We start from the raw sequence: 20,153 nt of genomic DNA, 5'->3' as shown, positions 1-20,153 counted from the left end.
GCCATGTTTGTGGGGCACTGGAAGTATACATTCATTTTAATGTTCAGCATAGTTGATATTGAGCTGGAACTCGTGCTTGGATATTTTCTTGGAAGACAGTGCCCAAAGCAAGGATCAGAACAGTCTTTTGTACAGAAGGGGGGGGTTTGTAGCTGAGTTTTCTTGAACATTGTTGTTAAACAAGCAGGAGAGTGCTGCTTTTACTTCTTAAAGCCCTCATTTTGCAGAAAAAAAATAATCCTGCACGGCCCCATAATTTGGTTAACTACTCAGGCCTGACATAGAATCCTTGGAGACATCATGAAGAGGCCTTCATTCTGCAGCAAACAGATTGGCACTGCAGTGATGATAATTGTAATTATCATGAGCATAATAAATAAATGGCAATGCATTTTGCTAGCTTTAGGAGACTGAGTAATCTGGCAAACAGCTTGCTGCACTCTATCACACAATAATGATATTCACTGCCAGCCCAGGAAGTTTACCTAGGGGCTGTGACTCATGTTTGTTTTGAAAGGCACAGCATTACAGGCCTGTGAGTTATGTCTGTTGTGAAGAACACTGCATTTAAATAATTACAAATGCAAAACTAAAGCAAATCCACCAGGCAGGAGGAAAAAAAAGCGCGAATTGGTCTCCCTGTTCCATACACTTTCAGTCCTGGTTTTTCTTCTTTCTTCATAAAAGTTTTGCCACTGGGGTGGTTTTGTTGGGATGGTTTGGTTTCTGCTGCATCTTCTGGGGTCACTCTCTGGTCACTGGCTGACTTTCACTGTAGCATCAGGGTTGCTCTGACTCTGGGAGCCAGCCCTGGATAGGCCTGAATTTGGGGCATGCCAAGGCTTTTTCCTGACCTGCTACTCGGGCAGATAACCTGTGACAGAAAAGGGAAGTGAATTCCTGGGGATGTAGCAGGGAGATGTCAGGGACACATTAAACATGCATTTGTCTGAGAAATTGCAGATGTTTATGTTTTTCTTTAAAGAGACAGATTATTATAGGAATGGTTTCTCCTGTTGTTTCTCTCACCTGGAGGTTACTTCATCAGCAAACAAAAGGTCACCTTGAAGCTCAGGGACTTCCAGTGCCAATGTCCTGCAGTTTTTCCTGCTGTAACAAGCACATGAAGAGTCCTTAAATAAATTAATAACAGTTAATAACAAACCTTAAAAAAAGGAGCAAAACCTGAAAAGACATTAAAATCACAGATAAATAGTTCGCCAAGTATGAATGGTAGAAGAGAAATGCTTTAGTATAGACTCTAATAACCAAGAGGAAACTATAATTCTAAGGGTTTTTTTTTTTTTTTTTTTTTTTTTTTTTTTTTTTTTTTTTTTTTTTGTTAAAAGTTGCTCCCTGGACATGTTGTATACAGACCTCTGAAAAATTCACTTTTGCTTCTGGTCCTGCAAACAATCGGGCAGAACATAGCAGCTTTCCTGAACTGGGACCAGAGCAGGGAATAAACAATAACTCCAGCCATTCCTTGTGTGCTGAACTGTAGGTTTTCCTGCTGTGGTCCCCGGGGCTGTAGCAGGTGAGCTGCCATGGCAGAGGCATGCCTGACCCGTGGACTCACTCCAGCAGCTTCTTATCCCTGCTCTGTTATAGTAAAAAAAGGCAATCTCGACGGGGAAGAAATGATGATGTCTGGCTCCAGATCAGAAGGCTGAAGGATAGAGACTATCCTATTCTACATACTTACTTCTTCCTTACCTGTCTAACTAACTCAAACTCGTGACTCTGCTGAGAGCCCGAGCCACAGCTGGATCCATTGGTCACTGACCCCAAACAACTTCACCAGAATCCAACCCAGCAATCACTGCAGGTAAACAATCTCCACACCACATTCCACATGGGGAAAACAGAGGAGCAGAGATAGAGATTGTTTTCTCTTCTTCTCTCTGTGTTTCTCCTGAGGGACAGAATTATGTCTCTCTGTCCAGAGAATGTGAATGCCATGCTCTGTGCTCCTCCAGCTCGTGCCATGCCATCCAGCATGCCTGGGATTTCACCAGGTTCATGACTTCGCAGATAAAGTGGGAGATTTATTTTTTTTATCAGCAAACCCTGTTACCTCTGCCAGCCTTCTAATTTCTCACCCAAATGCTGTTTAGAATTACTGTCAACCTTTGCTATTGCCAAGCTTTTAGTCAAGATGAGTCAGGCTAAAATAGGCATCAAAGAGTAATGCGTAAGACTTTGGAAAATAAGCTAGAAATCTTTCACATTTGCCTTCTAGCTTCAGAGTTATTCACAGCACATTTGTTTGGCTCTTTCCTGCAAACTTTGAGGCTGGAAATCATTTTGGAAAAAGAAGTGGGTTTAGGTAGTGTTATGGAATCATAGAATCCTAGAATGATTTGGGTTGGAATGGAGATGAAAGATCGTCCAGTCATGCCATGGGCAGGGACACCTTCCACTCGACCAGGTTAAGTAGAGCCCATCCAACCTGGCCTTGGACACTTCCAGGGATAGGACAGCCACAGCTTCTCTGGGCAACCTGTGCCTCACAACCCTCACAGTCAAGAATTGTTTCCCTCTAACCCTACTCTCTCTCAGTTTGAAGCCATTCCCCCTCGTCCTGTCACTCCAGGCCCCTGTAAATATTCTCTCTCCATCTTTCTTCATGGTTCCCTTCAGGCACTAAAAGGTCACAATTAGGCCACCCCAAAGCTTCTCTTTTCCAGGCTGAACAATACCAGTTCTCTCAGCCTTTCCTCCTTGCCTCCTAGACTTGAGGCATGATGGAAAAACCCCAGGCTGACCAGAGCAAGCTGAAAATTGCTCTGAATGCTGGGTGCCCCAGTACCTCTGACCTTGACAACAAAGCCCTATCAAAGAAGGAGCCTGTGGCCATGACCCAGTGGCCCCGTTTCAGCTCTGTGACCTGTTCTTCCAGGTCATTGTCATTTCTCGAGGTCTGAGGTAGTGTGTTCCCTTCCTGCATGAAGAAAGATACTCAGAAATCCACTTGAATTTTTCTGTGCATTCTCACAATATGCTAATTTTTTTCCTAGTGCTTTAGAACAATTAATTTGGTGACACATCTTAGGTCAGGATTAATTAGAGATGTCCAGTGTTTGGTATGTGCAGCCTTCCTTCTTTCAGAGAGGCTGACACAAATCTATAGGATTGCTTTCAGGAGCATGGTATATTATTATCATTAATGTGTGATACTCATTCTGCATACTGCATTATCTACACCAGACCACTTATTCATTTGGATTGTATTCATTTAATATAAAACACTGAGAAAGTTTAAGAGTTGCACAGGTCAAGGGCTGCAGTAACCACTGGAAGTTCACACAGCAATAATGAATTGTCTCTTGTAACCAAGGAGTGCTGTCTGCTTAACTGTAGTGAATGTGGAGTAATATGTACTAAAAGCAATAGTTCAAAAATACATTTCCACTTTATTGGATGGAGCTCAATAATAATCCCTCACTGTGTGTTTTGATTCACTGTTCCATTATGGAGACTGCCAATTTCTCTGCCAAAATCTTGGCTCAGAAGATTCACAGTTGATCCCCGTGAAAAACAGGTGATTGGATTTTACTCTCATTATCTTGCCTCTAGTTGTGTTGCTTTAAAAATATGATTCTGGCAAAGAAGAAAGGAGAAAAGATGGAGTTTAAAACTACCCTTAAGAATCAGAAATCAGAAGGAGACTACTTAGGCAGGAAAATGGCCAATATCTGCCTCTGGAGCAGTTGATGCTGGCCAGTGTCAGAACCCAGAGGCTGAAACAGGAGGGCTTTGGATCTCATCAGGTTCTTTCTGGTAAAGGAATTATCAGAGGGATAAAGACCTAAACCCAACCCTAAGACATCTGGGTAAATAAAACTCAGAGTGGAAAGAGTACAGACTGGAGGAGAAGCCAGAGAAGAAGGAAAAAAAGATTGGCGTGGAGAAGGGATTTAAGGAGGACAGCTTTTCATTACCTGTTCATGTGGAAAAAAACCAAAATGGACAAATTATTGACAAGAGAAGGAAACAGCTGAAAATGCATGTGAGTCTTTTTTAGTTTATTGGCAAAACAAGAACTGCCTGAGACTTTTGATAACATTCACTGTAGACTTTTAGCAAGAAAGTTGCAAAGTACTGGAAGAAGATAATGATATGCTAATTTTTAGAAACTTTAATAGGTTTAACCCCAGAAACTTTAAACTGGCTCATTCATTTGATATGAATTCCAGGAAGATTTCCAGAAAACCTTTTGCCTCACCTTGAGTAAGGCAGAAATTAAAATGTGGTTGTGTAATGCTGTCTCATCCAACATTCCCTCCAGGCAGAATAAGTATTCTCCAACTTCATAGTTTTTAATGAAGCAAGGAGTCACTGTTGATGTGATTTACTCTGATTTCTGGGAGGTATTTGAAAGATCCTGTGGGCCCCTTTGATAAAAGAAACACCAGTACAAAGGCAGCAAACCCACAAGGGTGGGTTAAAGTTGTCCTTGTTCCTGGAATATGGGAGAGAATACAGGTAGTAAGGCTGTTAACACCAGGTTTCTCCAGGAATCTGCTCTTGGTTCAGTCTGTTAAGTATCTTCAGAGCTAATAACAATAAATCCCAGGTGAGAAGAGGTTATGATAAAGCCTTGCCTCTTGAGGAGCAGCATTCATCTGAGCAACATGGATTTTACAAATGTGACATGCCAGGGCACACATCCAGGGACAAAGGCAGGAGGATGGGGCAGCATTCCCAAGGCAGCAGCTCTGGAAAGGAGGCAGAGGCAGGAGCAGGTAATCAATCAAGCATGAGCTGTGGTGCAGAGGCATTGCTAAACAGCAATGAAAGAAGGAGGCAGGGGGCAGGGCTTCTGATTATTAGCGAGATCACCCCGGTAATGCCATCTGCTCCAGTGTCAACACCTCCACAAAGGGATGTTGACAACTCGGAGGTGATGAACCACGTGAGGTCTGTGCAATTTTCCTCAGCAGAGGGGAAGGTGCAGCTCTCAAATATTAGTGAAGATAATGAAAAAATACAGCATTTGAGCATTAATGCTTCAGTCTGTCAAAGGCTGGTGATATCAAATGACTTGAAGTTTCAAAGGTACAGAATTCTTGTGGCAGCTGTGAGCATAAATCAGATTTGCAGGTGCTCCATGCCTCTCGGAGCGTTTCTACTTGGGAGCTTAGACATGAAGCCAAGAACATGAATTTTAGTGACTGGCTCTGAAATTCTTGTTTGGAATCAGGAAATATCGACAGCAAGCTGGTTTTGTCACACACCTTGAAGCCATCTCAGAAGAATCTCCCTGTTTTTCAGCTAAATGCATGTGGGATCCTGTTGCAGTAAGGTAGAAAAATCAAAAAGAAAGGCTTCATAAAATCAAGCCTGCTCTCCTGGAATGAGTAGCTGGCCTTGTCAAAGCTAGCTTTTTGCAAGTTCCCATGTGAAAGCAATCCTGTTGTGAGCAATTTGTTAGTATAACAATCTATTCCTGGGTAAAAAACAACTTCCACCTGTATAAACTGTTTTTACACCATTAGATAGAAAAATGAAAATTGTCTTTCACAAACAACTTCCCTACACATATACACTGACAGTCTGAGTGACCAGTCAATACAGAATAACAACTTCTTACTAACCAATAAAGGTAACTGGCAAAAAACTACTGACCAACTGGAGTCCCACACGAGGTCTGTAAAACTGGAAAAAAAGGAGTTATGTGAATAAAGAAGGGGCTTTTTCCACCATGAAGAAAAAGGAGTCCTGTGTGATTTATTCTGATAGGATCCTGTGAGCCATCCTTGCCTTAGCTGTGTGCACAGAGGGATTGGCCTGTTTGCTCAAACAGCCAAGCATCAGCTCCAGCAGAGCAATCTGCTTCCTATGCCAGGCTTCCAAGCTAAGCTGAATCCTGGTATTGCAGCCTTTTCCCTGTGCTCTGCCCAAGTCTGGAGTTTTCATCCGAATATTCCTAATTTTTGAGAAAAGCTTATTTGGCTAGGGGTCTTGAGTTAACATCTTTGAGATATACTTTGTCAGGATATCAATTTATTAATATGGCAGAATAAATGACTATGTTTCCTCCCCTCCTAGCACTAAGCAACCAGACAAGGGAAAATGTCAAGTTTTTGGCCGTATTTGACACAGGAGTTCAGCACAGCTTTCTGATTTTTTTTTTCCTTCAGATACATTTAGCAGTATCTATTCAAGGAGCTGTGCAGAAATTCTGTGAGTACTTTGGCATGTTCTCTTGCAATCCCAACACTGCTCTTCGAGGGAAAGGCACCACAGAAATATTTCAGGTACCGTGCTGCCCATGAATCATGCAAAATGCTCTGTTCCAGTGAGGGTTTCTTTTGAACGGTGCAGATTTTTCCTGCAATTGTGGACTTTTAAGTGTTTTTCAGAGTTCCTGGTCATGGAGGGTCTGTTCTTAAAATAATATCTGGCAGCAGAAGTGCACACAGAGCTCTCCCTGCAGCTGGTGACCGGTGAGCAGTGACACCTGCGCTGAACCATCTGGGCTCAGTGGCAGGACAGAGAAGTGAAGACTGTGGCAGGGCTGGGACCACGCCTTGGGGTGAATTGAATTTCCCCATTTCACAGAGCAGGGGTTATAAGAATGGCAAGCACCAAAGAAAGCAGAGAAGTTACTCATCTGCTTTTTCACTCGTGTCAGGGGTTGTCATGCACCAGGGAATTAAGCCACATGAAGCAGAAGAGGACATGTCACCCACTGGGGCCAGTACAGTGTCACATCTGATGCCTGAATGCCCCGCCCCCTCCCATTGGGACACACTGAGGAAAACCAACAAAAATGTAGGGAGAATTGCTAATGAAAGAATGACTCTTTGGTGGCAGATCTGTAAAAAGACAAATAGAAGTCTTAGCAGATCAAAAATAAGAAGTGATCCCAGCTTAGACAGTAGTTTTTTTCTTCATAAAATGATTTTTGTGAGAAAACAACTTGTTTTCCTGCTGTTTTTAATTTCCTTCAAGGAACTGTAGGTTTCTTCTAGAACTCAAATTACGGGCAAGTCTTTTCTGCAAATCTTTCCATTTTCAGTACCAAAACCTTTCCTTGTTGAACGAGGAGAGAGAACATGGGATGAATAGAAATCCAACTTGCCTACAAATTTCTGGGTGTCAAATTGCATCCAGAAAATCCACAAAACAACCATTTTTTCTGGCCAATTTCAAAAAAGAAAATCCTTTTCTCCTCCCTTGCACTCCCAATTTCCAAGAGCAAACCTGTACCACCATGGGGTGAATCATTTGGGTGCCATGAATGTGACAAAGCTGCAGAGGGAGCGACACTGCAGGGACATTGTCCAGGAAAAGGGGCAGGGAGAGCAGTGAGGGTGGAGAAAGTATCATCATCATCGTCATCATCATCATCATCATCATCATCATCATCATCTGCAATTGCTGAGGAGAGGGAAACAGCGTTTTTTAGGAAGGAGGGCAACAAGATGGGAGCTCCTTTCTTCCATTTCCCTCCTTTCTCCCATTTTCCTCCTTTCTCAGGATCCTCTCTCTGGAAGGAGAGAGAAGCAGGAAAACCTCAGGAGAAGGATGGGGGTTGTATCACAATGAGAGTGGGTGTTTCAGCTCTGGATAGTTATTATTATTATTTTAAAAAGATTAAGTAATAGAATTAAAATGTTTGTTATGGGTAGCTGAGCTCCACTATGAGAAACTTTCTAAATTTTTTTTTTTGGTGAATAAAAATACATTTAGAACTGATATTTTAAAATCTCCTTCAGATGCAATGGTTGCTTTCCAAGCCTCCAGGAAATCCTGGATGCATCTTTAATGTCTGCTAACAGCCAAGTAAGGGAGCTGAACACATTTTTCAGGTGAGGAACCATCACCAGGATATTACCAGGTAAAGGTGAGCGGTTCAGGCAATCTGGGAAGACTTGTGAAAGTACTGATTCAGCGCCGTAATATTTAGGTAAATGCTACAACAGCTCTTCAGAAGAGAAAAGTGAGACTCTTCTAATGTATGACTCACTAATCACTGTCTGTGCTGTGGAGCCTAGAGTACAAATTCCTTTTGTCATGAAAATGCTTGCTCCTTTGATCCCCACAACATCATTAAACAGTTCTAAAGAGTAAGTAAATCTTTTGGCACATTCTTTGCAAAATAAGTGTTTCAGGATTCAGACGCATGTGGGTGTGTTTGTGATGCTGAGGAGATTGATACCGATACAATTTTTAGCAGCGGGTGCAGACTGTGCTCGTTGCTTTGCCGAGAGAAAGAGGGAGAGAGGTTCTTCCAGCTCCTTTTCCAAAGCAAATATGTCGAAAACTGAATGTGCAGGGCAGCCATGCAGGATTGCTGCACAGGATTTGCTTGTGCAAATTAAACCTATTTAACCTGGCTGTAGGATGGTTGTGGATGTAGACATTCCCACATGGAATGTTCTTCCCAAAGGATTTTGAAGACTTTTATCTTCATTCTGATAGTTCAGGTAAAATACATAGGTGGTCTTTCTGGAGACCCTGATGCTGTTAAGGGCATCACCAACACTTTCCCAGGAAAAAAAACCAGGATTACAGGCTGGTGGAACACACACTCTGAGCTGTCCCCTGTCTCTTTGAGGAGGACCCAGTGCTGGCTGAAGAGATTATTTCCTCCAGGCACATAGAGGTTTTTTCCTTTATCAGAATTATGCATTATGGTCAACTTATCACTGCCTCAGCTGCTTTAATACCTGGCAATGGTGGTTTTTTTCTGGTCCTGTGCACATCAGCCCAGTGCCTGGATCTGCCCTGCTGACTCTTTGGAGCTCTGCATCTAGAAAATTTAAGGGACAGGGGGCAGATTAGTTATCCATAAAGATTTCACCAGTGGTTCTCTGGTATTTATCTATTAACTTCACAAGACTTTAGCTGAAATAGGAAGAGCTGATGAGCTTGCTGAAAGAATACTGGGGATCTAAACCATTCAAAGACACATGACTAGTTAGAAGTGTAAGAACAGCATTCTCATGCCACATAGCACTCTGTGTGAAATAAGTTTGTACCCTTCCAACACGCCATCTGGCAGCAAACAGCACATTGGTTTGCATCCCAGCCTGTGATCTTGCAAGAAAAATGAAATCATATGTAATAAAACACACTTTTAAAAGTCAACATTTTCATAATGATCAGCGAAACTAATGGACTTAAGTGTGTTTTCAGTTTTGTCTCGGGAAATGTTTTGGTAAACAAGTGTCTGCCCTGAGTTGTGATGTGTATATGAGTAGAGGGATTTATGTCACAATCAGACACGTGTTCTTGGTGTGCATCTGCACCTTGGGGTGCTCAGAACATTCAAATCTGCACTCCTGCCTGAGCCATTGCAGTGGGAGGAATCAGATTATGGGCTTGCAACTGGTACCCAAAATATGAGTGGAAGGAGTTGGATGTTTGAGAGAAAATGGAGCAAGTCTGTTGATTCAGGAAACGAAAAACTGGTTGGAGTGAGATGCAATCACATGCCTGAGTCCTTCTAGAAGTGCATCCTCTCTCTTATTTTGATACCTTGAAATTTCAGGGAAGATGATTCATGTCTGTGTTGGGTAAGGCATCTCCAGTTTAAAGAATCTTCTTTCCTAGCACTGTGATATTGCAAGTGAAGGCAAATCTGGTGAAAGGAAGTAATGGCCACTTGCTTAAAATTCTCAGCAAATCAGGCAAAAAGCTTTCATGTAGTTGGATAGTGGACAAGTGTGTATCTTGGAAAATAAACAAGATAAAATACAGGCTGATAGACCTGTTCTTATTAGGTTTTATACGGGGAAATTAGTCTGGCCACTTGATAGATGATGAAATGATTAGGAAGAATCTTCTATCTAGCTGCACACATAGGGTTGTAGAGATTTAATTATGTGAAAAATAACAATGGAGGCTCAGCTATTCAGGGATGAGGATGGGTTAAAATAATTTACGGAGAAATTGCTGTAATTAAAACCACTCTAGCTGGTATTCAGTTGGTTTGTCTCCTTCCATTAAGGGTTCATCCTCAAGTTTGCATTAATATTCTCTGTGCCTCATGGTGTTCTAGAAACTCTTTCATTTGCCACTCCATGCAAATTTAAATTCCAGCCTCCCAGTCAGTGTTTTGAATCACTGGGATATTGAGTAAGTATATAATTCTTAGCTTAGACGCTGAACATCTGTTGCCATTTGTGTCCAATTTGTAATTACAGCAGGGGGAGCTGGACAATCGGAGATTAAAAAGATGCTGCCTAATCTTCCACCACATGTTCCTACTTTAAAAGAATAACACACTGGAGAAATCTCATGGCAGCTCTTGGTATATCTTCTTCTCCCCTTATCCTTACTCAACAGATCAGCCTTCATTTGATCTCTGTCTGAGATTTCCACAGTCCTTCTGTTTGGACCTGGGAGTGTGTTCACTCAGACCTGGTTCTAGGTTGTGTTCTCAAGGACTCCATTCCTGGTTTTCCACAGTTAAAATATCGTGCCTTGTGACATTCCTTTGGCCTCTAATAATATCTTTATACAGAGTAATTTTTTTACCAGCCATTTGGAGAGAATAGGCACTAGGAGAGCCTGTTGAGATGGATAGCACAATCCTCCCTCAAGATTTCTGCCTGTGCCATGGAGTGTGCTGGACATCAGACCAGGAGGAGAGCATGATGTGTTTTCCTCCTTTCTCAAGATGAAGCTGTAGATTTTCCAGTGGGACTACTCAAATGCTTTCACAGAAGAGCTAAAAGCAGCAGCTGTGGTGCAGTGAAAGCAGAGCATCAGGAAAAGGGCAGTAAACAGAGGTTGCAGGGTCATAAACACGACACAGTGTGCTTTGTCTTACTGCAAAGCAACGTGACCAACATCCTTTGCAAAAGTTATTTAGGGAAATGTTTTACCTAAGAGCTGATTCCAGACAGTGACATGTAAGAAGGGGAAGGAAGGAAAAAATTGGGTGCTGAAGAGCAGGCTGGATGGGACTTGGAGCAAAATGGTCTAGTGGAAGGTTCCCTGGTCACATCAGGGGGTTTGAACCAAATCATCTTAAGGGCTCCTTCCAGTCCAAACCATTCCATGATTCTTTCTGGAGGAAGAGATGATGTTACAGAAACAGTGGGAGAGGGAAGGGTCACAGCAGAGGAAGGAAGGAGGGAGGCTGTGGGTTTACACCCTTTCTGGAGATGTGGAGACACGTTAAAGGAGCTCCTCTCAGGGTGCTGCCCACATGGACCTGCTGTGGGTTGGCTGTCATTGTGTGTCCCTCCCACGGGAGCCTCGTGAGATGCTGTGGGAGTGTGCGTGATGCTGAGTAAGGAAGTTGTTCCTTTTCATTGACTGGAAGAACTCTCTGTCCTCTGCAAGTCTTTGAAAAATGTGAATGCGAAGTTGTAAGAGATTGACAAAACAGTTGCTATATTTCAGTGAAAAGTGTTCCACTCATTTTGTATTTGAGAGGGGAAAACGATTTTGCTGCTGGTTGGAATAGCAATATCCAGTGAGTTGTGCCCAGTACAGAGAGATATCCATTCTAAACTAATAGAGTTTTCATATTTCTGCTGTTGGCTTGTGTGCTTTTCCAACATCCTTCTAGTCTTTATTAAAACTCCAGAAGGCTTGGGTTTTAGGGTTTTTTTTACTTGTTGTTTTTATTTTGTTTGTTGTTGTTTTGTTTTTTTTTAACAGCTAATCTAGTGAAAAATTCATTTTCTCTGATTTTCTTTAGGATAAAACTGAAATACATTTTTTCCCCCAAAAGAAATTTAACTTGCCTGTCACCTCAAGAGAATTGTGATTTTGTTAGGAATGAGCTTTGGCACTTGAAAGGATTTATTGAGAGATATTTATGAGACACTGAATTTCAAAATGTCAGATGTATTAGGCTCAGCCCTTAATATAATGACATGGTAAGGTGGTCTGCCAGACTTATAGGGTTTTGCTCAAACACCATGTTCTTTTAGCTGCATATGGACAATTAAAGAAGCACTATTTACTTGCTCACTTTAAAATATAAACACAGATATACCATAAACATCCTCAAAATTTCTTTAGATGTGAAATTAATAGCAGTGACATGGATGGGAGAGTGCACAATGTTGGGTGTTGGAAGACAGTCACAAGTAATTCTTCCCCTTTCCAGTTTAACTGCATTTTACCCCCTCTCCTAGTGCATCTTTAATCCTGGAAAAAGCAAATGAAGAAAGAAGAGACCTGGGCATGAACTCAAAGCTCGCTGGAAGCAATGGGAAAGAGTCCCTTTGGCTTTGGTGTGACCTGCAGTGGTCCCTGCCCACCCATGTGCTCACTCTCTCTGTGCCTGAGGTTTCTGTTCCTTCCTTCCTTCTCCAGCATGTTCATCATGTTTGCCTCAGCACCGAGGGCCTGCACAAACACCTCCTTGAGCTTCTGGCCCTGGAACAATCCACTTAGAGAATCATGGAATCACAGAATCCCTGAGGTTGGAAAAGCCCTCCAAGATGATCGAGTCCAACCTGTGACCCATCCCCACTTTGTCCCCAGCCCAGAGCACTGAGTGCCACCTCCAGGCCTTCCCTGGACACCTCCAGGGATGGCGACTCCAAACCTCCCGGGCAGCCCCTGCCCAGGCCTGAGCAGCCTTTCCATGGGGAAATTCCTGCTGCTGTCCAAGCTGAGCCTGCCCTGGCCCAGCCTGAGGCCGTTCCCTCTCCTCCTGTCCCTGTTCCCTGGGAGCAGAGCCCGACCCACCCGGCTGTCCCCTCCTGGCAGGAGCTGTGCAGAGGCACAAGGTCCCCCCTGAGCCTCCTTTGCTCCAGGCTCAGCCCCTTCCCAGCTCCCTCAGGAATTCTCCAGCCCCTTCCCAGCTCCGTTCCCTGCCCTGGACACGCTCCAGCCCCTCCAGGTCTCTCCTGCAGGACCAGAACTGGACACAGCCCTCGAGGGGCCTCTCAGAGCCAGCCCAGAGGGACAATCCCTGCCCTGCTCCTGCTGGACACACAATTCCTCACCCAGTCCAGCTGCCAGTGGCCTCCTTGGCTACCTGGGCACCCCTGGGCTCGTGTCCAGCCCCTGTCACCAGCACCCCCAGGGCCTTTTCCACAAAGCCACTTTCCAGCCATTCCACCCCCAGCCTGTATCATGAAATTAGTGCAACTTCAAGGGGCTGAAGTGGAAAAATAACAGCATACAGGGAGTTCTGGTATCTGTCAGGCCACTGTAGTGAGGGACACATCAGGCAAGCTGTTCCTCATGAGCTAAATTCTTTGTTTTCTCCATCCAAGATAAACACCAGACCCTTTGACATCATGAACTTGAGCCACCGGCCCTGGCCAGGTGAGTTTAGGCCTGTGGAGCATTTCTTGCCTGAATCAGTTCTCTGGTTCCAGCAACACAGTGTGTGGAGCAGCAAAATACAGACATTGAACCTGAACATAGATTATTAACAGAAAATGTGTGGGTGTGTGGCTCTGTGTGTTTGTCTGCAGTTTTTGTGCTGCCGAAATGCCAGTGGCCATTTCACTACTTTTATAAACTTTGCAAAGCGTTTAAACCATCCACAGGAAAACATGGGGAGGTTTAAGAGTCAGCAAATTCATGACCTGCATGGTTCTGGATGTAGCTGGCATGGCTCATTCTCAGCCATTTTTTCAGTCAATACTAAAAAAAATATTCTTTTATTGCACCATTACTGTTTACTTGGTTTTCTAGTTATCCACTTTTTGACTTTGTTTTTTTCTAGAGCATATTTTTTCCAAGGATCTTCAACCCACCTGAATTTCACAGAACTCTGATTGCCTCAAAAATATTTCAGGAGTTTTTGCTGGAAGCTTACATTTTTTGGGGGGGATTGTATAATACATTTTTCCATCTTCTATGTCATCTTCAGAAAAACATGTGAGGGGAAACATACTTAACACAGTAGAATTTAATTATGCATTAAAGTGCATCAAAATCCATGCCAGCCTGTCGACCAGAATAATGGTACAAGCATCTTCACAAAGATTTGCTGGATTTTGCCAATATATGTTTCTTAGAGTAGCTATGCTACTGCTTTGTTTTGAACATGCATGAAATCTTTATTTGTATGAGTTCTTCAGTCACATTTACTCTGTCTGTATATAAACAAATGAGAGCATTCCAGCCGTGTGATTTCATGCATTTATCTCAAAGTTTATGATGAAAATTTGGTGACAGAAATATACCTAAGTACTTCCAGAACAACAGACCTTATTGGGGCTTGATTGCATTTTCTTCTTCCCCTTACTTTAAAGACCTCCTTGTTTTAGTGATCTGTGATTTTTTGCTTCAGTGATAGTGATTTATATTACAGAATCATTTACTGCCAGTAATGGATATGTAGGTACTCACAATCTTTTTGATCATTCTAAGCTGAAGAAATCCTCCCAGTGGAAGATCACAAGGAGAAATCAAGTTCTAGTTTTCCATTGATACATCTGCCCTCACTAGGTGGTGGTCTGAGTTCAATTTATCTAATATTGTGCAGAAAATATGTGGCCAAAGGTAGGCTGGAATCCTGAATTTTTGTTTTCCCCATTGCCCACAGCAAGATTGCCCTATGGAGGGGCCCAAGGGTTGTGTAGTTGTGTTATTTCACAAAACAGCTGTTTCAACATGAAAATATCCTTTGTTTTTATGATTAAATGGGCCCAGTTTTTAAGGTGCAGAATGTGTTGTCTGCCCTTCTTTCCTCCTAAATGTGTTTTTAGAAATGACTGCAAATTTTCACAGAGTGATTATAGAGTGACAACTGCAGGAAACCTTCAGCTCTGCACAAAAATGATTGATGGTCAGTGGTGGACACCTGCATATTATGCCCCTCTTGAAATACAGTCACTCAATCTCAGGGGCATTCATTTAATCTAAACTGCATTTTGAAAACTTGAGCACACTGCTCAAGTTGAAGGGAAGTTGTTTTTTTTTTTTTTTTTTTTTTTTTTTTGACAGTATTCATTTGTGGGAATAGTGTATAACATGGAATGTGTATTAGTAAACCTGTCTCAAAGTGGAAAGATCTGGACACTTGCTGAGGATGAGATGTACTTCCGACGTCCTGTTCCTTAAAATTCAGGTAAAAATAGCCAAGCTCTTCCCTCACAGACACCACTTAATTTGTTCGCTCTTGGTGACAGTCATTTAGTATTTCAGGGGCTGCAGAACCTGCAGCTTGTATCTCTTTGGAGAAGAAAATTTTATATTCTGTCTCATTAGCTTCCTTACAAGTTTGTAATTTTTTTCCTGTGCCAGGCAATGTTTGCAAAGCTTCCAATCTCAGAAATTCCTTATCACTTTCACAGTGCTGTCGCTGTTTCGGTGTGTTTTTCCACTGACTCCACCATGCTCTGTATCAGGCCAATAATGGCTATTTGTCAGTGTGTCCAGAAGTTATATTGACCTGTATTATGCCAAATTTCATCAGTGTGTTTGCAATTCCCAAGCTTTGTGGCACAGTAAGCATGTTATATAGTTGGTGATGCTCAGAAACTGCAGTTTTGTGGTGCTAGGAAAATAATAATAATAGTATATTTCCTATCTGCTAATGGGAAACATGAAGTTCTTTTAATTAATCCATAGGCTGCTGTTCTGATGGGGGCATTTGTGTCTCCACCCCCCCCCCCCCCCCGCCCTAACAAAATGGATTTTCTGACATTTCTGTGACCTCTTAGAGAAAGAATTAGGTGCACAGTTACCAAGCAACAGAAAGTCAGGCAACACACTTTTGAAGCCCTCTAATTGCCCATAATGGTAAGAGCAGCATCCACGTTCACAAAAGCTTCATATTCTTGGTACTTACTCTGCTGCAGGAACTCATTTACCTTTTATTGCCAGTGTGGTGTTAAGCTGTAACCACCAGAGGAGGAGGTGGAAGTCTGAAGGCTCTGGAGCCTTGGTGCTGCTGTGCATGTAGAGGGCCATAAGGATTGTCATTTTCACAATTCATGCCTCACATTTCACTTATCCAGAATATTTTAAGTGCTTAACTCGCAAGAGAGAAGGCACATTCATCTCTACAATACTAAAACCAAAGTGAACGCAAAAAAAAAAATAACTTACAAAGTCTTTCAAAGATTTAAATGAGAGACCAAAGAAAGGCTTTAAAGCACAATGTATTCTGACAACTTATCCTCTAAGGATTTAAAATGACATGTTTCATGAGTCTCACAATGAAATCTCTATGGGGAGTGGGGGAGAAATACATGAATACATGTTTGAGACTTTGAAGGGTTTTGGTTTTCTTCTCCTCCAGCTTGTGCCCTGACTGCATGTGAGGAGTCAAACTGTCCCCTCCTTGCAGGGGCATATCTGGGACACTGAGTGCCACTCCTTCCTGAAGCTTTTCCAAACTTTTCCATTTTATCCAACGACTGTAGCAGTCTCCATCCACTTTTCACAACCCACTTTCCTCAAGGGGGATTCAGGAAGTGTTTTTCTTCAGGCACTGAAGAATAGGAGACCATCAAGAGGGGACTGTCCAAGTCTTTGCCGCTGGACATTTTGGCTTTCCTGTGGAGGATGGTGCTGGGATGAGTGACAGTCACTGACTCCACTGTCTTGCTGCTGTTCCTTGAGGAAGCCCTTTCCATCCTGGGTGGGAGAGGTGGTGTCAGTGTGGGTGTCAGTGATCTGCTTTCTCCAGCAAGGAGTACTTTTTGTGTTCAAAAAGGGCTTCTTGGTACTTCTGTGTGTGCTTTCATTTATTTTCAAGCATACACACATTGTTCATTAGAAACAAATAAAGCTCTAGATCTTCCTTCTCAAGTCATTTGAACTGGAGCTAACTCTGGCAAAGTTAATAGACATTAAATTGTCATAAATGAAGACAGGGCCAGAAACTTCAGCTTTTGGTCCCAAGACATAAAGAAAACTGTGAGCTAAGCTTGGCACTGTGAGCAAGAAAGCACCTTGCACATGAGCTGTCCCTTCAATACATTTTTTTTCCTTTTGCTTCTGTCCTCCAGCAGAAATGAGGTTTAATGGAGCGGTATCATGGAGTGGAGGTGAAATGGCCAAGGGCTCAGCCATGCAATCTGTCACAGGCTGTAGCTCCAGCCCAGCAAAGCCCCAAGGCATCCAACACCTTTCAGAGAGTCTCATAAAATGATACAATTCTTCAAAAATCAGCCATGAATTGCCAAGAAACGTGCACACAGGGTAGGTGGGGACTCAGAATTTTGTACTTAGAGAGAATAAAAAGAAGCTGGGGTTAAAGTATGTACATGTACATAGACATTTGAGCTGTGTTTTTCTATTTAGGGCCTTTTTACTTCAATGACCGTGCAATTACCACCATTTCCAGTGGAGTTACTTTGAAAATACTATGTAGCTTCTTGTATCTGTCTAATTAACTTGTCTCATGACTGTAAGTGGAATGTACCACAATTTCCAATGTGGAAAGAACTTCTTTGGAACCATGTTCTGATGATTCAAGAATATTTCTGCTGTTTTCAGTTCTAAGGGTGGGTATTGTTTGGAGACACACAGTCTGGAGGCATGAGAGGAAAGTGAGAGTTATTGTGTTTGCCTAGTGCCTAAAATGAAGCTATTTTTCCTGGTTTTGGCTAGCCTGTTTTTAATAGGAATTGATCATACTGTGAATTAGAATTTCCATTAGGAACTGCACGTTAGAAAAGTAGAAGTAGCTCTGGCTGAATTTGGACTTTTATCTCTATAGGGTCTCTTAGAGCATGTTGGTGCTGAGTCTTGCTGTTAATATGGAAATACAAATTACAATTATACTAGCCCCTCAAATCTTGCCCACCTTTCTATTGTTATAAATTTAAATATTAACAATGTAATCAGCACTAGTGTTGGTAGATACATCAAGGCAGAAATATCAAGGGTCCTCTATATGAGCCAGGTTGACAACTGGGAATAAGATTGGAGAAGCAGAGTTGTTGTGGAAGACTGCAGAAAAGTTTCCATCCTAATATTTCTTTAATTTTTTCCCTGTTATTGCAAGAGTTGTGGAAGCAAAGTTGATGTCCAGAACATCTCAGCTGAATTTTGTGTAGCATCCTGCTATCAACAATAGTTGTCTCAGCGTTTTGATAGCAGAAAGCCACACAGGTGTGGTTCTCTAGGAATGATAAACCTTCACAGGAAGCTTGCTTTAAAAAAAAGGTTCATGTGCACAAGCATCTCCTACAATACCCTGATGAAGGCTGAAAAAAAATCCTGATGAAAAAGTTGCTATTGCCTCCAGTGAGGGCAGTGCGGGAGTGAGAGAAAAGTGTAATAGTTAGATACCTTCATGATAGAGGCACCCCCTGGAGAAAGATGCCATGGTTCTCTCTAATTGGGCATGGTTGTGTTGGTATAAAGATACAGACCAGAAAAATAGGGGTTTTCTATTGGATTTTCATTGCTCATTCTTCTCCCCAGTCCAAAGGACACACTCATCCATATGTGTAACCATCCCCATGTGTTCTCTCCAAACTCTTTGGGAAAGCTTTGTAAGCCTAAACCACTACTTTCTCTCTTTCTCTAAACATGCTGCAAGGAATAAGTCCAATATACCTCTGATGTTTTTCCTCTTAGTGGTTAGCATTAGACTGCATAGCAGAATATTAACCATCTGCCATGAATTTTCTTTACTATTATTACAGCTTTGATAAAGTCCCTGAAATATTATCACTGGAACTTTAATACCCCCAGCTCACATCCCTGGACATTTCTGTGTGGGTTACTTCAGAACACTGAAATTCTGTGTTCCAGCCAAATCCTAATTGCAGGGTTCCACCTCTAGCCCACAACAAATTACATGGGCAGCCCTCAGTCACCTGCCTTAGGAAAATGCCAGAGAAAGTGATCTCTAGGGAGAGATTCCCTTTTCTGGTGCATGTGGGGCAAACAAGAACTGCATCATTTGGAAACAAATTGAGTTATCTGCACAGTTAAACAATCCCTTTCTGTGGGCAACAATGGTTCACTCTGTCCTCACAGTGTTTTCAAAGAGGAGAAGGTCAGACCCTCGCCTCCTTTGCAGTACAAACCCACCTGGGAAGTTTTCTAGCTCTGTCTCCCACCTTGGGGACCTTTGGCTCTGATCTAGACACACCCTCTTCCCCCCCCCCCCATTCAGAGTGGAATCTAGAGCTGTCAGTAGAGAAAAATATGAAAATATCTGTCATTCTCAAATTCCAATCTTCTTTCTGCTGATGGCACTTCTGGATTCTGGACTGGCAGCCCTCAGCATCCTACCCTCTGCAGACTTCTCTAGCTCTCAAAAATAGAAAATTGCTCTGGGATTTTTCCTGGAAGGCACCATGAGTTTGCAAAAATGCTTGCTGCAGAGAACCTCAACTGAATAGCTACCCTTATGAATGTGCTCAAGAAAAACCCACTCCTATATTGCTGTGGAGTGTAACCACATCTGTACTTTATTTATTTCATGAATACCATGCAATATTACAGGCACAGATTAGTCAGTCAAGTCAGATGTAGGTGGCTGGGGCTTTTGGCACTTGTTATGCAAATAGCAAACAGCACTAGTAACTCACTCCTAAAGGTAATGACAACATATATCTGCTGCCTTATTTTGTGTGCTCGGTCTGCTCCTCAGAGCTGTCTGCACCTTGGGGCGAGTGTCAGGGGAAGACTTACTAGTTCCAGCCATGCACATGTAATATTAAAAAGCTGGGGAGCTGTGGATGGTATCTCCCTGCTCACTGTCAGACCCTCCTCCTGAAGGCAGTGAGAACCATTTCGCAGAATTCCCAGAATCACTGGGTTGGAAGGGATCGTCAAGATCATTGAGTCCAACCCGGCCCCAGCACCAGTGCCACATCCAGGCTTGTTTTAAACATATCCAGGGATGGTGGCTCCACCACTGCCCTGGGCAGCCATCCCAGAACTTTATCACCCTTTCTGGAAAAAACTTTTTCCTAATATCCAACCTGTATTTCCCTTGGTGCAGCTCAAGGCTGTGTGCTCTGGCTCTGTCAGTGCTGCCTGGAGAAAGAGCCCAGCCCCACCTGGCTACAACCACCTTTCAGGAGCTGTGGAGAGTGCTGAGGTCACCCCTGAGTCTCCTTTTCTCCAGGCTGGACACCCCCAGCTCCCTCAGTGGTTCCTCACAGGGTTTGTGTTCCCAGCCCCTCTCCAGCCTCGTTGCCTCCTCTGGACATGCTCAAGCAAGGAACAGCAAGGAACAGCCTCGTTATCCAGCTTGGAGCATGGCAGCAATACAGGTGGGACTGTTTGCTGCTTGTCTT

At 42.9% G+C, this 20,153-nt stretch overlaps 1 long non-coding RNA gene across 1 annotated transcript; it reads left to right on the top strand.

Moving 5' to 3' along the window:
* The first annotated feature begins 15,274 nt into the window (after positions 1–15,274).
* Positions 15,275–17,165, top strand: LOC137468160 (uncharacterized). The gene is made up of 2 exons (XR_010995785.1): positions 15,275–15,389; positions 16,902–17,165. It is a non-coding gene; the product is annotated as an uncharacterized lncRNA (long non-coding RNA).
* The last annotated feature ends 2,988 nt before the right edge of the window (positions 17,166–20,153 follow it).

The sequence above is a fragment of the Anomalospiza imberbis genome, chromosome 2 (genome assembly GCF_031753505.1).
Source record: "Anomalospiza imberbis isolate Cuckoo-Finch-1a 21T00152 chromosome 2, ASM3175350v1, whole genome shotgun sequence".
Lineage (NCBI taxonomy): Eukaryota > Metazoa > Chordata > Aves > Passeriformes > Viduidae > Anomalospiza > Anomalospiza imberbis.
This window is presented reverse-complemented; position numbering and strand designations above follow the sequence as displayed.